Source organism: Zosterops lateralis (assembly GCF_965231275.1).
Source record: "Zosterops lateralis genome assembly, chromosome: 1".
Lineage (NCBI taxonomy): Eukaryota > Metazoa > Chordata > Aves > Passeriformes > Zosteropidae > Zosterops > Zosterops lateralis.
In genome coordinates, this window is record NC_139762.1 from 32,413,159 (window position 1) to 32,419,729 (window position 6,571).

Here is a 6,571-nt window from a genome sequence, read left to right on the forward strand (position 1 = left end):
GAGCAAGTAATCAGTGAGAAGGAAGGAGAAAAAATGCATTAACTAATGTGTTTCAACTGAACTGTTACAGGAACCAATTCCAGACAAGGTAACAGATTTTAAAAACAGCAACAACAAAAATGTAAATTCTTCAGAAATACAGTCGCATTGCTGAAGAATCAAAACAACTTCTTAAATTCAGCAAGGGATAGAAAAGAGAAGACAGGAATTTGCAAAAGGCAAAACATTTTATTTTGGTATTTTCAAGAGGAAACTTTTTGTTTCAACACAGTATTTTCAGTTTAAGCTGAGCTCCAACTTTTCAAATATCACTCAAAGAGAATTGAGTGGTAAAATAAATAAATAAATAAATTGAGTGATTGAAATAAAGGAAAATAAAGAACTTTGGGTACCATTGAACAACTTTTATAGCTGTTAACTTTTTTAATCACTGGAAAATACACTGATTTTTCTGATTTGGACTGATTTTGAGCTATATGTAATTTCCTTATTTTGTGGTTCAACTGCCAGACTAAAAATTGACATTATTTTCAATGTCTTCAATTCTGTATTTCAGTCTGAACAGAAGTCAGTTAATATAAAATCCTGGAATAGGTTACTTTTCAAAGGCTGGTGTTAAAATGCAAGCTAGGATGGGAGAAGAGAAATTGTGTAATCTCAAAGTGTTCTAACAAGGGCAGTGTGATTCTGTCTTCCAAACCCATCACTTCCAGCTCAGTGTGACCAGCAGTTCTGTGCACACAGACTACAGATGCATGCAGCCTAGGAGAGTATTTTAAAAAATGGTCACTGCCTGGTTGACAGATTGCAATACACATTTCTGTCAGGGAAGATGAGGCCATGGAGAATGACTTCCATGACATGTTCATGGCCTCTTATTTTTCTCCTCTTCATTTCACAACTCATAGTTCTTGCTGTGATCTAGAGGATGAGATTTTGAAATAATATTTAACACTATTAATGTGTTAAATAAACGTGTTAAATGCCACTATTAAAATAGTGGCAAACTATTTTTTTTCTTTAATTACCTGATTATAGCTTACTGGCACAGGAGATTTGGAGCTGCAATATAAAATATCTCTATCTTTGGTATTTCTGTCATTTTTTTTCCTTTATATATGTATAGCTGCTGATCTTTTCCATAGCCTCTGTGCTTCCTGTCACAGGAATGCTGTAAGTGCATAGATGATGTAAGTTTCATGGACAGCCAGGATGAAAAGGGACTTGCAGACATTAAGGAAGGCCTGCACTCCCGATCTTCAGAATTTAAAGACTCTGTGCCTGTGATGTGGCTTTGTTAGGATGTGTTTTCTATACAGCTGTCTTCCTCTTTTCCTGTGCAATACTTGCCACAGTGACATCCTATAAATGAAGCTCTTTTAGCTACCACAATGATGATGACACAATATAAGCACAGTTACACAAATGGTCCAATAATTACAATATTTTACATATATATACTTTATACAAATGTGATAACATCAACTGTCAATCAGTTGGAGGGGGTCATCCACTTTATTTTCAATAAAGAGAATGTTAAAACTCAAAAAACCCACAAGAGAACTGCAAGACACAAGTCAAACTCAGTCAGCAAACATAGAGACAACATGTCTAAATCTTGAGGAATGCAGAGGCACATTCTCTTCTTTCCCAATCATATAACCCCAAAGAACAGGACAATTCATACACTCCTCAGATGCAAATAGGAGGAGGAAAAAGCTCATAAAAGTTTGTCTAGTGTAGATGAGCACAGAGATTTCTTAGGGAGGAAACAGCCTTCAATACCAACTTGAAAGTGAAAATAAAATAATGCAGAAGAAATACAGATCATATAGCATCATGCATTGTCATTTCCTAGCCTTTTTGCAGCTAGCTATATTTCCTGTAACCACCATTTCTCATACTCAAGTATTTCTTATGTGAGAAAGCTGTTACATTTGGCCGATTAGAAGTTTAATGCTGATGTGTTAAAAACAGTTGAAAACAATATTTATTTTTGTAGTTCTGTGACATCATCCTGCATCCTTGTCTATGAAAGAAAGGTATCTTTTCCTTTGGGTACCTGAAGCAGATTGAGAGCAAGTGCCTGATGCTTTCTTAGAAGCAGAAGGAGAAGTGTTCAGAGTAACTGACTTCTCACTGAAACTGCCAGGAATGCACTGACAGACAGGCTTCCAAGACATATTGATGGAGTGATAGGTTGTTAGTAAACATTGCCCAGATGCCTTGCTTGAAGGATGTTGTTTTTAAAGATTCCAGAAAGCTTTTTTCCTCCTTCTTCAAGTGATGGGTGGCTTTGGTGATATGGAGGTCTGGACAGAATCGGGGGATTATGGAATTATAGAATTGTATAATAGGTTGTGTTGGAAGGGACCGTTAATGGTCATCTAGACCCTGCAATGAGCAGGGACATCTTAAACTAGATCTGGTTCTTTAGAGCCACTTTCAACCTGACCTTCAATGTTTCCAGGGGTGGGGCATCCACCACTTCTCTGAGCAATGTGTTCCAGTGTTTTACTGCCCTCAGTGTAAGAAACCTCTTCCTTGTATCTAGTCTTAATCTACCCTCTTTTAGTTTAAAATCATTATGCCTCATCTTATAGCTACCGACCCTGCAAAAAAAGTTTGTCCTCATCTTTCTTGTAAGGTCCTTTTAAGTATTGAAAGGTTGCTGTACCCCAGAGCTGTTTCTTCTCCAGTCTGAACAGCCCAAACTCTCTCAGCCTGTCCTCATAGGAAACATATTCCAGTTTTCTGATTGTTTTTGTGGCCCTCCTCTGGATCTTCTCCAACCTGTCCATGTCTTTCCTGTCTGAGGACTCTGGAGTTGGATGCAGTACTCCAGCTGGGGTTTCACAAGAGTGGATCTGTACTTACGGATGCTCTGTATTAAAAAAAAAAAAATTCAGGTTTTCACCAAGCAGTAATTTGCACCTGAATTCGTCACATCTTTTACAGGTTCCCTAGGGAAAGCAATAGAAGAAATTAGGCAATATTATCTGTGTTTCCACTTGTGCATGCAGCCTGTGTGTGGAGCACCTTATGGTGCACAGGATCTTCCTGCATATCTGAACCACATCTACTAGTGAAGCTGTCTCATTTATGGAACTCCATGACTCTTCAAATGGAGATGATGCTGAGTTTTTTCAAATGATTTCTGCTTCTAAATAGTGAGTATTTCAGAAATACTTAGAATAGAGTTGAGATAGGTGGATACTGCTAAGGATTCAATCTTGATATTCTGTATTTCCCCTGTACTGAAGGACTCAGGTTAAGGGTGTATCTAATTATTCATGTGAGACTGACTGTGAAGGGTGTTTTCAGGCAAGCCATATAAATTAATAAACATAAATGTGTTTATTAAGAATGTGCAGATTTACACCTCCCTTCACATCTTGGAAAATATTTCACTGTCACAAAGATAAATTGCCTTCTGAGTAGAAGGAAATAAATTCTAGTTTACATCTGTATTCTTTAAAACACTAGAGACTTTCTCAAAACCCTTCAGCTCCTATTTCAGCAACCGCCTTTTGGATAAAATTGGAACTTAATTTAGCCACTGTGGTTAAAGAAGCAAAAAAAAAAAAAAAAAAATCTAAAAATATATTGGCAACAAAAGGAGGGCTAAGGAACAGCCCAATCCTCTGCTGGATGCAGAGGGTAGCATTGCATCTGGGGATAAGGAAAAGACTGAGGTACTTAATGACTTCTGTGCTTCAGTCTTTAATACCCAAACCAGTTGTTCTCAGGTTTCCCAGCTCTGGAAGTTAGTGATGGGGAATGAAACCCACATAATCCAGGAAGAAAGAATTATGTCTGTTTTGCCAATTAGACACCCACAAGTGTATGGGTCCAGATGGGATGTAAGAGTAATGAGGGAGCTGACAAAAAAGCTTGCCATGACATTTTCAATCATTTACTGAGAGTCCTGGTTAACAGGACAAGTGCCAGTTGACAGGAAATTAGCAAATGTATTGTTCTTCTGTAAGACAGGTCAGAAGGATGATCCAGGGAACTACAGGCCTGCCAGCCTGATCTCGGTACCAAGGAAGGTCATGGATGATCCTGAGTGCCATCACACAGCATTTGCAGGACAACCAGGGAATCAGGCCCAGTCAGCACCGGTTTACAAAAGGCAGGGCCTGTTGACTAACCTGATCTCCTTCTGTAATGGGCTGACCCACTCAGCAGATGAGGGAAAGACTGCAGAAGTTGCCTATCTAGACCTTGGTAAAGCATTTGACACCACCTCCCACAGAATTCTCCTGGAGAAACTGGCTGCTCATGACTTGGATGTGTGTAGCCTTTGCTGGGTGACAAACTGGCTGGCAAGGCCCAGAGAGTGGGGTGAATGGAACAAAAACAGCTGGCTGCCAGCCACCATTGGGGTTCCTCAGGGCTCAGTGTTGGGGTCAGTGCTGTTTAATATTTGTATGGATGATTTGGCTGAGGGGATTGAACTCACCCTCAGCCAGTTCACAGATGACACCAAGTTAGGTGAAAGTGTTGATCTACTGGAGGTTAGGAAAGCTCTGCAGGGAGATCTTTGATGGGCTGGATTGATGGGCTGAGGACAACTGCATGACATTCAATAAGGAGAAGTTCAGGGTCCTGCACTCAGGTCACAACAACCCTCAGGTGGCACTACAGGCTGGGGGAAGAGTGGCTTGAGAGCTGCTCAACAGGAAGCAACTTCAGGATGCTGGCTGACAGCTGGCTGGATATAAGCCAACAGTGGGTCCAGCTGGCCAAGAAGGTCAGTGGCATCCTGGCTTGTATCAGCAATAGTGTGGCCAGCAGGACCAGGGCAGTGATTGTCCCCCTACACCCAGCACTGGTCACACCTCAAATCCTGGGTCCAGTTTTGGGCCCTTCACTACAAGAAAGACATTGAGGTGCTGGAGTGTATCCAGAGAAGGACAGCAGAGCTGGAGGAGGGTCTGGAGCACAAGTCTTAAAAGGAGTTACTGAAATCTGGTGCTGTTTAATCTGGAGAAGAAGAGGCTTGGGAGGACCTTGTTAATCTCAGCTGTGATGGCGCAACTTTTTAAATTCACCACAACCATGACCCCAGTATATTTGTACATCCAAAAGGCAAGACACACCACATAGTGTGTAAGCACACAAATAAATTGAGACTGGAGAAAAGGATTTGAACGTTTTTTGGGAGAAATATGCAACATGCATTGCTAAGAATTTTATAGTTAAATTGAAACCACCTAAAATAACTTTCTCAGCTTGTCATTGTTTATTTATCCCCTCTTCAGGCATCCCTTCTGTCCCTTTACCACTTTGCATTTTGTAGTAATTAGTAAAATATGTAGAAAGATATTTCTTTTAAAATGCAAAATTAAAAGTCTGGGCATTCTCTGCATTTTTATCCAAAATATTTCAATAGATGTCACATTTTTGGATCCTGTTTGATTCTGGTGTCAAACTGCTGGCAGTAAAATGTATTTACTCTTGTTGTACCTAATCATATATGCTAGTAATATCTGGGAAGATATTGGCAATGTAAGTGAGACATCTGAAGGGCAGATGATCAAAAAATTTAAATAGCTCCTCAAGAGGGAGATTGTCTGGAAAAGAAGTTTGCCATATTAAAAATGGTTAAGTGCTAAACACAAACATATCTTGTTCCAGACAGATACGTATATTGATATAATATGACAACCCAGAGCCCAGGAAGAGAATTGCATCAGTGGACAGAGCACAGCACAAGGCAAAAGAGAGGGCCCTGGTGTGCAGGAATGTGTTTTTAGTGGCTGATTATTAAATAAAAACTTATGAAATCCACTTTTTGTCCTCATTTGTCCTTTGGTGTTGGCAATGTCGTTTTACAAGGAAGATTAGACTAAGCAATCATTTTGTTTCTTCTTTTTGCCATCAAAGGAGGAGGCAGCCTTTCCAAGCCCCAGTGACCCTGACCCTTGGGCACTCCAGCCATCTGCCACATTGGGCCAGTGTCATGCAGAACCTCTCACCAGCTATGACAAAGTCAATCCAGTGACAAAAATATTTTAACCTGGACTATTATCTGGAAACAAAAATTCTGGAAAATGTTGTTTTACTTGTCACTTGAATCTGTTTACACTTTGCTAATGTCTTTTACTATCTTTCCACTTTCAGATCCAGCTTCAAAAAGCCTAAGTAACAACTTAGGTTTTCAGATGGTATAAGACTGTGAGAAGGTTCAATATATCAGAAATAGGGCTGTCATTCAGAGAGATCTAGGTAGATTGAAGAAATGGACTGACAGAGATCCCATGTGGATGACATAATTGGAACAAAAGTAATGCCATGTAGCAGGAGAGTTTGGGAGCTGACTGGCTGGAGGTCAGCTTTGCAGAGAAGGACCTGAGAGGTCCAGGTGGATGGTAAATTGGGTGGTATGACTTCTGGTGAATAAGGACTAACCACATGCTGGGCAACATTTACAATACTGCACCAGCTGAAGAAAATCAATAGAGCCCTTGAAAGGTGACTCCTGGAGTGCAATGTTCAGTTTTGGGGTGTCCATCAAGAGTTTAACATAATCATAGAATCATAAAGTTATAGAATGGTTTGGAGG